Genomic DNA, 15,897 nt, shown 5'->3' with positions numbered 1-15,897 from the left:
TATCCACTCCTGAGGATCGACGATTTCTTTGACTAGCTTCAGGGCACATCTTGGTTCTCCAAGATTGATTTGCGTTCATACTATCACCAGATGAGGGTTCGAGAGGAGGATGTTTGGAAGACGACCTTCAGGGCTCGTTATGGTCATTACGAGTTTTTGGTGATGCCATTCGGGTTAACCAATGTACCAACAACATTCACATATCTCATGAATTGGGTTTGCAGATCGATATTGGATCGGTTAGTCATTGTGTTTATTGACGATATCTTGGTCAATTCTAAGACCAAGGAGCAGCATGAGGATCATATGTGTAAGGTACTGGAGACTCTAAGGAAGGAGAGGTTGTATGCCAAGTTCTTCAAGTGTGAGTTCTGGTTGCGCGAGGTGTAGTTTCTTGGACACCTTTTCAACCAGAAGGATATTTTGTTCTATCTGGCCAAGATTGAGGTCGTAGTGCAGTGGGAGATTCAGAGGGCTCCATCCGAGATTTGGAGTTTCCTTGGATTGGATGGGTATTACCGAAGGTTTATCGAAAATTTCTCCAGGATCATAGTCCCGTTGACTAGGTTGATGAAGAAGTCTGCTACGTTCCGTTGGGGGCCGGAGCAACAGACAACATTTGAGACTTTGAGGCAGAACTTGTGCGAGGCTCCGGTCTTGACCCTGCCAGTGGGTGTGGATGATTTCGTGGTAAATTTTGATGCATTGATTTCAGGATTGGGTGCAGTTTTGATGCAGATGGGTCATGTGATAGCTTATGCCTCGACACAGCTGAAGCCTCATGAGGAGAATTATCCCACCCATGACTTGGAGCTGATGGCGGTGGTGTTTGCCCTCAAGATTGTGCGACGTTACTTGTATGGGGTCTGTTGTACCATTTACACAGATCATAAGAGTTTCAGGTACTAGATGGATCAGTTGAATTTGAACATGAGGCAGCGTAGGTGGTAGAATGTGGTCAAGGATTATGATTGTGAGATACTTTATCACCCGGGGAAGGCCAATGTGGTGGCCAATGCTCTCAGCCGTAATACGACTACCACTCAAATCAGGGATGTGTGTTTGAGGATAATCATGAGTACCCCACTCTTAGAATAGATTTGAGAGGCTTAGGTCGAGGCTATGAAGGAGGAACATCGAAAGAGTGTGCGCATAGTGAGCCAGGTGGCTTCTTTTGATTATGATAGTCGAGGATTATTGAACCTTCATCAAAGAGTTTGGGTTCCATACTGTGGAGGTTTATGGCAGATCTTGATGGAAGAAGCACACACGCTGAGGTTTTCTATTCATCCAGGTGTAACAAATATGTACATAGATCTCCGATTTGACTAGTGGTGGCTCTGCATGAAGCGGGATGTGGCCTAGTATGTGGAGAGGTGCTTGACTTGTAGGAAAGTCAAGGTCGAGCATCAGTAACCTCATGACAAAAATGGAGCCATTGGGTGTTCCCGTTTGGAAATGGGGACAGATTATGATGGATTTTATCGCAAAGTTGTCACTAACAACACAGGGAGTGGATTCGATTTGGGTCATTGTGGACCGATTCACCAAGAGTGCTCATTTCATTCCCATTCACGAGAGCATCTTTGCGGAGAAGCTGGAAGACACCTATATCCGAGAGGTTGCGGCACGACATGGGGTGTCGGTTTCAGTTGTTTCAGATAGGGATGTTCGGTTTACCTCCAGGTTCTACAAGAGACTTCATGAGGAGTTGGGTACTCGCCTACATTTAGCACGACTTTCCACCCACAGACTGATGGTCCGAGTGAGCGAACCATTCAGATTTTGGAGGACATGCTACAGACATGTGTGCTGGATTTTGGCGGGAGTTGGGATACATACCTTCCTTTGGTGGAGTTTTTGTATACCAATAGTTACCATGCCAGTATCGATCGACCTCGTTTTGAGATGCTCTATGGGAGGAAGTTCCGGACCCCGATTTGTTGGGGGGAGGTCGGTCAGTGAGTCATGGGTAGCACTAGGGATGAGCATAGGCGGGGAGAACCAGAACTGAAACCAGAACCGGCGGTTCCTAGAAAGTTAGAACCGGAACCAGAACCTGTCTAGGCAGTTCATAAATTTTTGGAACCAGTCCTGGAACCGGCGGTTCCATTTCCAGGAGCGAGTAACCCGGTTACATAAACTTTATTTAAATTTTTTCAATAAAACCGGAATTTAGTTCGATCGAAATCGAATCAATTCGGACCAAAGACGGACAAAATTGGACCAATATATTCTACATATATCTAAAATAACACACACACATATTGTTACTAAATACTTATATATATATATATATATATATATATATATATATATATATATATATATATATATATATATATATATATATATATATATATATATATATATAAACCGGTTCCGGCAGGTACCCAACTGGTAGCTGTTTTGAAAAAATGAGAACCGGAACTGGAACCGAAACCGCTTATGGTAGTTCTAGTTCCGGAACTGCTTAAGGCAGTTCTAGTTTCGGAAATGACAGATCCGGTTCTGAAAGAGGGTACCCAGTTCCGATACTCAACCTTAGGTAGCACAGTGGTGGTGCTTCGGACTACTGAGTTGATCCAGTAGGTACGCGGGAGGTTGCAGATCGAGGAGAGCTGCCCGAAAAGTTATGCCAATCAGCGGCGATCAAATTTAGAGTTTTAGGTCGGGGACATGGTACTCTTGAAGGTGTCACCTTGGAAAGGTGTCATACTGTTCAGGAATCGGGGCAAGTTGGGCCCCAGATATAACGATCCCTTCGGGGTTATTGCCCGGATGGGCAGGGTTACGTATCGATTGGAGCTACCTGAGGAGCTCAGTCAGATTCACAGCACCTTTCATGTTTCTTAGCTTTGTAAATGTTTGGTTGATGATTCCGCATCAGTTCCTTTGGAGGACGTTCAGGTGGATGAGCGGTTGAATTACATAGAGATACCGGTTGCGATCCAAGACAAGAAGACGAAGACTTTGCGAAGCACGGTCGTGGGTTTGGTGAAGGTGTAATGGCAACACTGGAAGGGTGCATATTGGACATTGGAGCCTGAGGAGGAGATGAGGGATCACTACCCATAATTTTTTGCGGAGGCGGACTTCAAGGACGAAGTCTGATTCAAGTAGCGAGAGTTGTAACGCCCGATATTTCAGGTAAATTTCTAAGTTTCCTAGTACATAAAGTTTGCATCTTGATGGTTATAGATCAACCATGCATGAGTTAATGATCATTTGATGGAAGTAGAATGATAAATCTAAGGTTTGAGTCTCTTTGAGACATGAAAAGGCATCAAGTTAGGAACTTTATCGTTTAAGACATCACCCAAGAGCCAGATCTGCAAAATGGACATTAATACTTAATGCACTAAGTGTTTAATGGTGTTTTGGCAACCTCAGTCGTATGTCGAGCATACGTAAGTGTACACTGAGCGTACGTTCTTGATTCCTCGTTTCCCGTTGGCTAAAGTTAGTACGCGGGGCGTACTGGTGGTACGCTTTGCATACTCACCAATAACCCTTTTTGCAGTTAAGGACATTTGGGCCATTAATGGGCCTTGTGCCTTTTTGGGCCTTTATTGGGCTTTAGGTATCTTGGGCCTTTCTGGGCCTTAGGTATTTTGGGTGTGGGCCATGTGTTGAATAGCCCACTAAGGGAAAGGTAAACTGGTCTTTTACCCCTTAGCATGTTGGATGGTAGTCTAGACCTTTTATGGGTTAGTACCCAAGTACTTACTAGGGTTGATTGGAATGTTCAGTGTGAGGAGCCATGGTAGTAGAAGTTCGGGAGTACGATTTGTCTATCTTCAGTTGAGGTGACTCTCTTTACTATACTCGTGGGTCGAAGGCACCAATGCCGACCCACTGGATCATGTTTGTAGGATGATAGTGGTAGTTGTGACACTTGCTGATTTATATATATATATATATATATATATATATATATATATATATATATATATATATATATATGTGTGTGTGTGTGTGTGTGTGTGTGCGCATGTTCTTGTTGTCTTTATGACTCTTGCATGTGTACGTATGTTTATATATATTATTGTGCGCGAGGACCGTAAACGATTTGGGCAGGGCCCGTTATCCTGTGGCCGGGGCCTGTATGCAATTTGGGCGGGGCTCGTTTATATGTTTGGTATGGGGTATTTTGAGTAAACTCACTAAGATATGTGCTTACAGTTATGTTTATGTTTCCAGATACTTCCGGTTTGAAAGGGAAGGGTCCGGTTTGATCGCAGTGCATCCTCCTATGTTTTTATGCACATTTATGATTTTGGGAATCGTACTGTGATAACTAATTCACTATAACATACTTTTGAATGGTTGATATGTAATTTGATGGTATTTAGGTTTAATTAAAAATGAAATTTTTACTTAGATTTTTGGGATGTGACATTAAGTATGTGTGTGTGTGTCTATATATATATATATATATATATATATATATATATATATATATATATATATATATATATATATATATATATAGGTAAGTTCAATTGAGAAAATAAAAAAGGTTGAGAATGGGGGAATCATTCTCAGCCACTCATTTAATCTAAGCATAAAAAGACACGGTGGCAAACTTGTAAACATGATATTAACCTTCAATCCCAAATACGTAACTGTAGAGAATTAGATAACAGTTCGTTCATCATCAAAATTTATCCTCCAACCTTCAACAATCATCCATATTTCTTCAATTAAACCATCATCAATTTCATCCAGTGTTAATCAATCATCGATCTTCATGGCTGGGAGGTTCGCCGTTCAAGACAGATTCGCAACCCAAATTCATCAATTTCATCGATTTCTTTGTTGAATACTCCGAATGTTCGTAGCTTGCAAGCATTTGTTAAAGTTCATGACGGCTTTGGAATTGGAATTTCCCAGATTCGCAAACGAACTCAGTTGGAATCGGAATTTCTTCGTTGTTCATGAAATTAGAATCGGAGTTCTGGACTCGCAGTCATAGTCGACATTGAAGGACTCGAAATCGGTACTCATAGGTTCCCAATAGGATTTTCGGAAATCAAAATCAAAATGAGAAATCGATCAGACATAGGATGTCGCATCTGAAGTCGAAATTGGAAGTATATGATGATTTGGAATTGATAACTTGAATAGGAAGTATCATGTTTTTAACATTTTTAAAATAGTTAACTTGTATGCACTCTGTCACACCCCCGGACCAAACGGTGGAAACGTCCGGAGGCGGGTGACTTCATTGTGCAGTATCATAACAATTGAATATAAATGAAACAGAGCAATCCAAACATCATATATTGAGATAACAAACTTACATTGTTTACATATTGTATTTGTTCTTCGAGTTAAACAAAAGAGACATAAGTAGAAAATTCCAAGCTACAGCTAAATAGTCCTGCATCCGCGTCCCTCGTTACCTGCTTACTAGATCCCTGAGAATACAAGTCGTTTTGAAAAGCGTCAACTAAAAAGTTGGTGAGTTCATAAGCATTTTTGTATAAAATCATTTACACTTGTTTAGAATCGTTCGTATAGTACTTTCAGAAAATCCGATATTTTCTATGAAATCGTTTGCAGTCTTGCCTTGAAAATCATGGATATATGTGTGCATGTCATTACTTTTATTCATCCTTATAAGGAGTGATTTTGAAAAGTAGTGTGATTTGTAAAAGCGAGCTGTGTACGAGAATAGTTCTTTTGAATAGTAATAGTCAACCGTTTCCAGAAAAATCCCTTATTTTCAAAAAGAGAATATGGTTGAAAATCTTGTTCCTCTTATCGAGTAAAATTGAGTGTGCGTTCTAGTTTATCGTTATCGAAATCGTAGAAAATCGTTTTCTCCAGAAAATCCTATATTTTCTGCTATAAAATATTCGTAAGTTCTAGTTCCAACTATGTACATGTGTGGGTTAGATTATCGTTTTCAAAATCATTTACAAACGTTTTCCATAGAGTCCTACGCTTTTTAATTTGTAAAATAACAGTATTACGACTCTATACTTGTTAGGAGAAAGAATCAACATGGCTATTGTGGACGTTCTACGTTATGAAAAAGGACAGTCAACGCAACAAATGCGGACCAACACTTATCACGTGTAGGATAGTCGACACAACGTGCCAAAATTTATTTATGAGGTTTTCCTTACATAAATTTCTAGTTAATATAACATATTGTAGTGAGCCGTTATAACCATACTAATCTGACGGAGTGCCTGTTCTGGCGTTTCCCAGGCGCCCTCGGTTTGGAAAAGACATTTGTCACCCTAGACTGGCCTGTCTAGCTGTAGCGAACAACGAAGGTGCGGGGTGTCAACCCCGTATAGATCTACACACAAATTCCCGCTCTCCCTCTAGAAGACTCTGCCTATAACTCCTTACAGGACTTAGACGTACACTAATATTTTTATATTTAGGTACTTTTGAGATTTGTCTGACTAGAATATTAACAACCTTTTGAGCAATCGTTAGAGATCCATTACTTGTTAGATAAATAATGAAATTCGTACTTATTGAATAAAAATATCGTTCTCGTTCCATATCGTTGATTGTGCTCGTTAACTAGGTGCTCGTGTTCGTTCCTTTTCGTTTATTGAAAAATAAGTCATTTTAGTCAAGAGAAAAAGTGTTAAGTTATAATTTGTATAAATTTATAACTGCTGGTTATGACACGCATTTTCTGTTTTATGACATATAGAACATTACTTATGTTGTTGGAGATTTTACGACAGCAGTTTATGACATGCAAATATTTTAGTCATAAAGGTTCTATTTGTGTATTTTCTTGACGCAAACATTTATATTGACTATTTATAAAATACTCACTGACAGTTTGCAAAATAGTCACAAAGTTCCCATTTTCGAAAATCACTAAAAATAGTGTCAACTTATCAAGGTTCCTTTTTATAAGTTTTATTTCTAGACATGAAAGCATAGATAAAGGGGTTAAGTTGGACACATCCAATAGTTGGGAGGCTCTTTTGTACACAAAGTATCATCTGTTCCTTATGAAGTTGTGAAATCTTACGTTCATGAGGATATTACTAAAATAATAATATAATAATATTTCACACACACATGCAAACATACGTATACATGCAATTATTCAAGTATTTAGGCAAGATTTGACTTGTACTCTCCCCAAAAACATTAAAATATTGAAAAAGGTGGGGTATGAAGCTCACATTGAGTTGGTTGAGGAGTTGTTTGGAGTGGTGGAGTGGAGATTCCAGGACTAAACTTTGGCTGAGATGAGGAACTTCTCTGGGGAAAATGTTTTCTTTAAGGTGATTATCACATATTATTATGAATAAATAATATGGATTCATCTTGAAATATTATAAAATATTAGATGAGTGGAGGAATTTACCTTACAATTTCCCAGGAAGAAGTTGAGAAACTTCCTTTCAGCAAGATTCCTTGTTCTTGCTTTGGAGATGAGTATGTGAGAGAAGATGAGACGGGTGAGAGGAAATGGAAAGCCCAAACTTTCTTCTACTGTCGTTGCTTAAGAGTATAAGAAAAGGAAGGGAATCTTTGGTGCATGGGGATCTGGTGGTCCATGCATGGATATATGGTGGGTAAAGCATGGGATACTGTGATTTGCATGGGAAATGAGGATTTCATCAAATCACAAAGTGAAACTTCCTTGTCCTTTTTTTGATTTAGGATAAGGTTTTCCTACATCCTAAACCTTTTATTCTTATGTAAATATAATTTAAATAATTAAATTTGGTATAAAATAGAGGTTTTAGGGGTCTTAGTTAAGAAAAACACGAGTTTGGTGGGATTCCCAACCCCAAAATACTCCAAAATGGAGAAAAGGTTCGAAATAGTCCAAAATCCGGAGCTAAAAGGTAAATTCTGGAGTCCTAGGGTAAATTCCGAAGCTATAGTTCAAATTCCGGAGGGAAGGGTCGGGTCTGCGAGGTTCCGAAGTGGCTGGCAAGGAGTTCCGGAGCAAACATCCATGTTTCCGAAGCTCTTCTATTTCCGGAGTACTCCCTTCGGATGCGAGGCCAGCTGATCTGGAACGAAGTTGCGAGGCAGGTTAAGGATTTCTGAGGAAACTGAAGTGTTCGGATGAGAGGCTTATTCCGGAGTGAAGCCTTCCGGAGTGAGGGAGGTTCTGAAGCAAAGGAGGTTCCGAAGTGTAATTCCTCTTGGCTCCTTAGAAGGTGTTCCGGACTAAGAGGGTTCCGGACCAAGAGGGTTCCAGACCAAGAGGGTTCCGGACCAAGAGGGTCCTTTTGGGGTTTCTCTTTCGGTTTTGAGCTGTTTTCGACTGAGGAAGGTACTTAGGGAGATTTGAGAGAGATTTGAGATACGTAGAGAGATTTGGGAGAGATTTCACATACTTGGAGAGATTTGGGAGAGATTTCACATACTTGGAGAGATTTGGGAGAGATTTCACATACTTGGAGAGATTTGGGAGAGATTCACTATACTTGGAGAGATTTTACATACTTAGAGAGATTTGGGAGAGATTTCACATACTTGGAGAGATTTGGGAGAGATTCCCTATGCTTGGAGAGATTTCGCATACTTAGCGAGATTTGGGAGAGATTTCACATACTTGGAGAGATTTTGGAGAGATTTCACATACTCGGAGAGATTTGGGAGAGATTTCACATACTTGGAAAGGTTTGGGAGAGATTTCACATACTTGGAGAGATTTGGGAGAGATTCACTATACTTGGAGAGATTTGCATTCTAACACTTTATGGCTCCTTAGGAACTCATATTGAACACTTAGGTGTGTTAGCACAAGTCTCACAATAGTCCTTCCTTATTTGAGGATGAAATTTCCTAGCCAAAAAGGCTAGTTGTGACATCATCCCCCCGTTAGAGGGAATTTCGTCCCGAAATTCTTTCGAAAGATAGAGTCATGAAAGCGGAAATAGGTGAGAGTACTTTTGACTTATTTGGTCTTTGTGTTCCCAGGTGAATACCGGCTCACGCCTAGCGTTCCCTTGAACCTTCACCATCGGGATGAGGCTTTGTTTTATGTACTTAACTTTTCTATCCATAGTTTCGTTAGACTGATCAACTATTAGGAGGTTCTAGTTCACTTAATCTTATCTAGTGGAACTGGGAGGGTTTTGCTCGATTGACACTTCCTAGGTTAGACACATGGAACACCGGGTGTGCGTCACTAAGTTTAGAGGGTGGTTGGAGTTGGTAGGCTACCGGACCGATCCGTGTAGGGATTTCGAATGATCTGGTGCATCGGGAGTTTAGTTTACTCTTCCTTTTGACTCGTGTCACTCTTCCCCGAGGGGAGTTCTTAAATAATACCCCGATCTCCTACTTGGGATTTCAAGGTTTTAACATGTTATCTGCATAGTTCCTTTGTCGGTGTTACGATGTTTGGGGTCGTGTTTGGGTTTGGACTATCCTTTCCGTGGTTTCTTGAATAACCTCGGGTCGAGTGAGTGTGCTATTGGGTGTTTGTCATCTTGTCGGTGGGTATCTTCCATCTCAGCCTAACAGAGGATGATCTGCACCTCTGGCCACACAGGGCCTCGAGGGGTGCAACTCCTATGCTCGAGTGGTAGTTGTTGTTATATGAATACTCGATTAGAAGCAAGTGGGTATCTCAAACCTTGTCAATGTCCATTTCACATGCTTCTCTTCGGGATGTGGGTTCTTGTTTACCTTGACCTTGACAGGTGGCATTTCTAGAGTTTAGATTGTCTAACACTTATAAGCGCTGAGCACATGGAAGGTGAAATGTCCAAAACTAGTTCCTTATGTTAATCGGAGGCTATAAGTTAGCGGTCCCTTTTTTGGCGAGGCCTTTTGAATGGTCTTCTAGGGATCGGGATCCGGGTGTCCTAGAAGTAGAGTTTTCTGGGTCTTATGAGTTGGTACTATGGTCACCAAGGTTGAGTTTGCGTGATATAGTTGACCTTATGAGTCTTAGATTATCTTGGGAGTTTTCTCCCTAGGGTTTTTCCAACCTAAAGGTAGGTCGGCCTCCGCCCGTTCTTTGCTGGTGGTTGAGCGAACTTCCGATTTGGGGGTAGGGAGTAACGATCCCTGAGGATGGGTTTGTTTGGCTTACTCGTAGTCAGTGGTGCTTATGGTAATTTTCGTCTTTCTCCCTTATGAGTTAGACAGGTGTTTCCTGTGGTTAGGGATTGGGTCTGATGTTTACTTTATCTATTATGTCGATCTTGCGATCAGACACTATCTGTTCTTGTGACAATGATAAGTGGTCTCGGGTGTTTGGTTATTGGGGTGGTTCCAGGAGTCGGGGTGATTCTATTTTTGCTTAGCACTTGGTTGAGGTTTCCAAGAGGTTTTGGGAACCTTTGGAGGAAGGTTGGAAGCCTTTCGGGTCCCCTTGATGCCCTTTGCTTCTTGGTTTTTAATCTTTATTGGGGCTAGGGAAAAGTGTGTGGCATTCCTTACTCCAGGACTTAAGTGTCTGGTTGCTAGGGATTTGTCGTTACCGGCTGAAAGAGTTTCGTTACCCGGTGGAGTAGGACGAAAGTCTATTTGTAGTGCTCAGGGTTTGTAAGGTGAGGATCAAGCGTATCCGTGCCAATTGATGGCATTAGACTTCTTGTTGTTACATCGATTCGAGGAGCACTGGTTGCTAGGAATGACAGGGTGTTCTATATTCATGTTCTTATCGTTGCTAGTTTTGTTTTCGTTGTTACTATTTGGGTCTATCTCGTTTCTGCTTGTTAGGTGTTCTAGTGTTCGTGTTCTTATCGTTGCTAGTTTCGTTTTTGTTGTTACCATTGGGTCTATCTCGTTTCTGCTTGTTAGGTGTTCAAGTGTTCGTGTTCTTATCGTTGCTAGTTTCGTTTTCGTTGTTACCATTGGGCCTATCTTGTTTCCGCTTGTTAGGCGTTCTGGCGACACGAGGGTGCTGCTATAAGGCAAGGGAATTCGTAATCCGAATTCTGCCAGGTCCTTCCGCTATAGATGGATGTGACCTAACCGTACATACTTAATATCTTAGGATCTTTAGAGATGGTTGACTGGGGTTCTGTCCTAATTGCTATTCAGCCCAGGGGAAGAAAGTAAGGCGGAATCGCACGTTCTTAGTTTACGGAATCCTAATCATAGGTGATACTAACGTTCATATGGGACCATCATGGTCCATTCGTAAGGATCCTTAGCTTCCCGTAATTTACAGGATTTTCTCTAACGAGACAATAGTTTGGATTATGTTTTTAATTAACAAAAACTTTTTGTAATAACTCGATGCCTAAAGTTTATTGTTTGAAACGTACCAAAAATCTCGGTAGGGTTTCTTGTCATCAACTCCTGTCTAGTTGTCAACTCCTTCGTTAGTCATCTCTGTTGGACAATCTCTCTTGAAATTGTTGGGTTTTGAGCATTCTAACACTCCTAAGTGTACATGCAACCCTAAATACCTTGGATCTATGTTTTCTCTATTATACATGCAAATATGAATATTCCAAGGTATTACCCTAACTAGCATACAATCTTTGATACTTGGGTAATAAACAAGTTAGAATACATACCTTGTTGATGTAGCTTGACTCCATGAAGCTTGAGATCCTAGTGCCCCAAATGTGACACCTCAAATGGTTCACACAACATCACCAACACATGGAATAACCATGAGGAGAAGACACTCCATGCTCAAATCGGCTAGCCCTCACATATGTATCACTAGTGCCAATTTCTTGAGCTAAAGGGGTCCTTATATAGTGTGCACATTAGGGTTACACCATGTAACCCATGACTTTACCCATTCCTTATGCTCCATGGGTTTTAACCTCCATGGAGTTATTGGATTAATGTCTAAGTCCATAACTATAATTGGTAAGACTTGACCCGACCCGGCATGGTCCATTTGGGTTGCATGGCATCATGCATTTGGATAGACTATAATGAGAGAAATAACACTTAAGGTTGGTTAATATATTATAAGTTCTAATATATTAATAAGGTTATTTAATTAGTATTGATCAAGAATTAATTTGGAATTAATTAAGTGATCAAAAGGAGACTAATTAAATATATGGGTTGATTGTGTAAATCATTCATTCTTATATAGGTGGGCTTGTGATCCAAGATTCCTTATGTTGGACTAAGTCCATGGGGTGACCCATGGATACTCCATGGAGGTTAAAATCCATGGAGCATAAGGAATGGGTAAAGTTATGAGTTACATGGTGTAACCCTAATAGCCACCATATAAAAGAATCCCATGGCTCAAGAAATCGTGCACTAATGTGTGAGTGTGAGGGCTAGACGATTTTAAGGAGTGTTCAAGTTTCTCTCAAGTTATTCCAAGTGTATTTGGTGTTGTGTGAACCATTTGAGGTGTCACACTTGGGGCACTAGGCACTCAAGCTTCATGAAGACATTCTACATCAAAGAGGTATGTATTCTATCTTGTTATATTTATTATTTTGTATGCTAGATTAGGATAATACCTTGGATGTTCATAATTTTATGTATAATAGAGAAAACATAGATCCAAGGTATTTAGGGTTGCATGTACACTTAGGAGTGTTAGAATGCTCATAACCCTACAGTGGTATCAGAGCCTAGGTTTGTTTTCTTGTTATACTTCCAAAAATAGCTGAAAAATCGAGTTGGATGCATATATTCGATTGTTTTGGCTGGAATTGGACTAGGAACATTACCCTAAGATGTTTTTGGACTTATAAACTTGTTTTTGATGTGGTAATGTTCATGCTAATCCAATTTCTAAGATAATTGTCATAATTTCAAGATTTGTATTAGTTTGTATGTTCATGCTAATTTCTTGAAGATTAATGATTTGAATTATCTTGTTCTTATGAGGTTCTTAGATTAATAGAAAAATTGTGTGAAATAGTTGTTTTCAATCCATTTTAATCTAAGAGTTGATTCCAAAGTGTGTTTTTGTAACTTGTCCTCAAGTTATATGAAAAGTCACATTTAAGAATCATAAAACTCATAAAAGTTGGCAAAGGTTACAAAATGAAGAGTCTAGTTCTAATTAAATGGTTTTATGACTCCATAACTTGTCCTCAAGTTATGGAGGTTCAAGAGTCTCTTCATTAAATTAAAAAAAAAATGTAACCTTAATTAGTTTCATAAGTTACAATAAAAAAAAGTTATTTTTTTTTATTAATTAGTTTAAAGTCTTCCATAACTTGTCCTCAAGATATGGAACTTGAAGAGTTTTTTTTTTTTTTTTTTTAATTAAAACTACTTTAAACTCATAAGTTATGGAATTAATTAGTTTTAAATAGTTTCAAAACTTGCCCTCAAGTTTTGGAATTTGAAAAGTTTTCACTTATGAATACTTTAATTCCAAGTTAGCCCTTAGAATTTTAAAAGTTAAAATTCAACCCTTATACTTTATAATATTATAAGTTAATAATATTTATATATATGTATAAGAGTAAAGTCAGTCTTACTGTTAGTAGGCCTCATTCACGAAGCCGGTCTATAAGGGGGGTATAAGGTTACTGCCTATAAAATGACAGTTTAATGGGTGTCCACTCTCACCCACCGCTTCCTTAACTGGTGGAGGGTCGTTAGCCGAATGGGTAGGACAAGGACTATAATTCTCCTTTCATTAAAAGTATTAATGATAAATACTAAGTAACTAAACTCTTATTAATACCCAATCTTAGTTACTTAGGAAAATGTGAATTTGGTGCTAACCCATGAAATTACACTTTGCACTTTGCTTAAGTCGTTAGTGGAGCGTGTGTGGTTAACCGGCACACTAACCTGGACTTAACAAGGTAGGCAAAGGGTAACTTAATATTTATCATAGTATTGGTGGAGCGTGTGTGGTTAACCGGCACACTGATTAAGGGGTAAATATTAAGGGTACCAAGTATATTTGCATGGTTATTCACACCTTGTTTTGTGATCCTCGGCATCCCAGTCACAAAACCTGAAGGGCACACTCGAGATTGAAACATGCCTTTGAACAGTTCAATGAATCTCAAAGATCTAGGACTTTCAAATCCAATTAAAACCTAATAAATTATTTCGTTTTTCATGGTGGAAATTGGTGAATCGTCATTCACCTACCTTCAAATATTTTATAGCTTGGATTACAACATCCCTCTTCTAAGTTATAAAATAGTTTGTTGGGTCCTAGCCTTAATATTTCATATTGGGTGTCATATTAAGGACTTTAAATCAACTATCTTGAATATCTCCAAAAAAAGATGTCTGGTCTAGACATTTATGATCTTCCCAAATCTCTTGAAACAAGCTTTCCTAAATGAAGATGATGTCCCATGGATATCATACTTCTTTCACCTCCTCCAATTATTCTCCCTAACCCACAAGTTCCTAAAAAGTTTAAGGTCACTCAAGCCCTATTGGCAAGGCAAGGTCTAGGTGTGATCACATCTTGAAGATGTAGTCACATATTGACAAGCCGGGAGAGTTGGGTGTCAAAGTCTTGAGAAAGTTGGTGGCTCAACTACTTTCTAAGTCACATAGTGAGTTCTTTTGGGAATCCTATGAAACAGACTAAGACAAGACCCTTAATGATCTTATCTATTTACTAAGATCAACTTCCTAAAACGCTATGGACATTGACAATGATGACATTGGATATCCAGTAAAGCTCTCTCTTCCCAATGGAAAGGGATCGGCCATAGTCAACTCGGTTGACCCAATGGTAAAGAGAGAGGCGAAGTCTGATATAGTCCCATTATCAAGGGTCCATAGCTAACTATTGCCAAAGGAAGGGGCATTGGTTACGAAGCTGCCAAATTTACCTAAGGATGTTAAAGTCAATAAGTTTGGCTCTACTTCAGGTAAAGTCCATTGTCTAACTCTATTAAGTACATGATGATTCTGATCGCGAAGATGGATTTCAATCGCATGGTTCGGTGATCAGAATTTTGGGCTATTACTTAAGAGTTATGATATTTATATTGCTTAGGAATAGATAACAACAAGGTTTTCATATGGATTGTAAGGATAAGTTTTTCCGCAAAGTTTTAAAATAAAAGAAAAAGGTTTTGATTTTATTTATTTTAAGTATCCTTACAATGGCATTTGTGAAACGTTGTTGCTTATAAGATTCCATTGATAGCAATATTGGAAAAATGGATTTGATTCTTTCGGTTGTGGTAGTGTCTAATATTACCAAATAAGGAAAGATTCTCATCACCCAAGGTTCAATTGGACCGAAACTTGGAATCATGCAAGTTGTATAGTATGATGAATGAGAACTTTCAGCTTGGAAAATTAAGACTAATTCCTTATGTGAATAAGGAAAGGACTAAGGGATCGAGTACACATTCTTGTGCACTGGTCAAGTCCACCACAAAAGATCAAGAAGACTATTCGTCATGATTTACTTAAGTTCGGTAAATATGGTTATACTTATAAGTTTAAGTATAAGTCTGTAGCATTGGAGAAGTTTCAATGTGAGACAGAACGAATAAGAAGAATCAAAGTATGGCAGAAAGATAAAAGTTTCTCAAATCTGAGAAGATGGGAGAGTACTTTAGTATCATGTTTATGATCATCTTAATGATTAAGATACCATATCACAATTGGTCCTCTAAAGTCATCTTAGTGCATTCTTATGACTAAGAAGAGGAGTCATGAATTGTTGAAATGGTTAAATCAAAAAGATGAGTCATACTTCGTTCCAAAACAATTCTTAGAGTCATACTCCAAGATTGTAACTTGAGTGACATATCTTAAAGAGGGTTTGTTAACACTAGTCAAATGTAAGAGTAAAAGGTTATCTACTCTTGTACATTTGAAATTGGTAAGTTGTGATGTTTTGGATAAAACAGAGACCAACTTAGGCCAATTGTGTAAAGTGTTAGTCTTGATAAAGAATGCACACTATCTCTTGAATATTTGACAAGGGAGTCTTATATGTCAAGAGGACAGTGGGAGTCTTAAAGCTCTTGAAAGTTTCAAGACTTATTCAAGAAT

Source organism: Lactuca virosa, chromosome 9 (genome assembly GCF_052849685.1).
Source record: "Lactuca virosa cultivar CGN04683 chromosome 9, Lactuca_virosa_CGN04683_v6, whole genome shotgun sequence".
Taxonomy (NCBI): domain Eukaryota; kingdom Viridiplantae; phylum Streptophyta; class Magnoliopsida; order Asterales; family Asteraceae; genus Lactuca; species Lactuca virosa.
Note: the sequence above shows the minus strand (reverse complement) of the source record.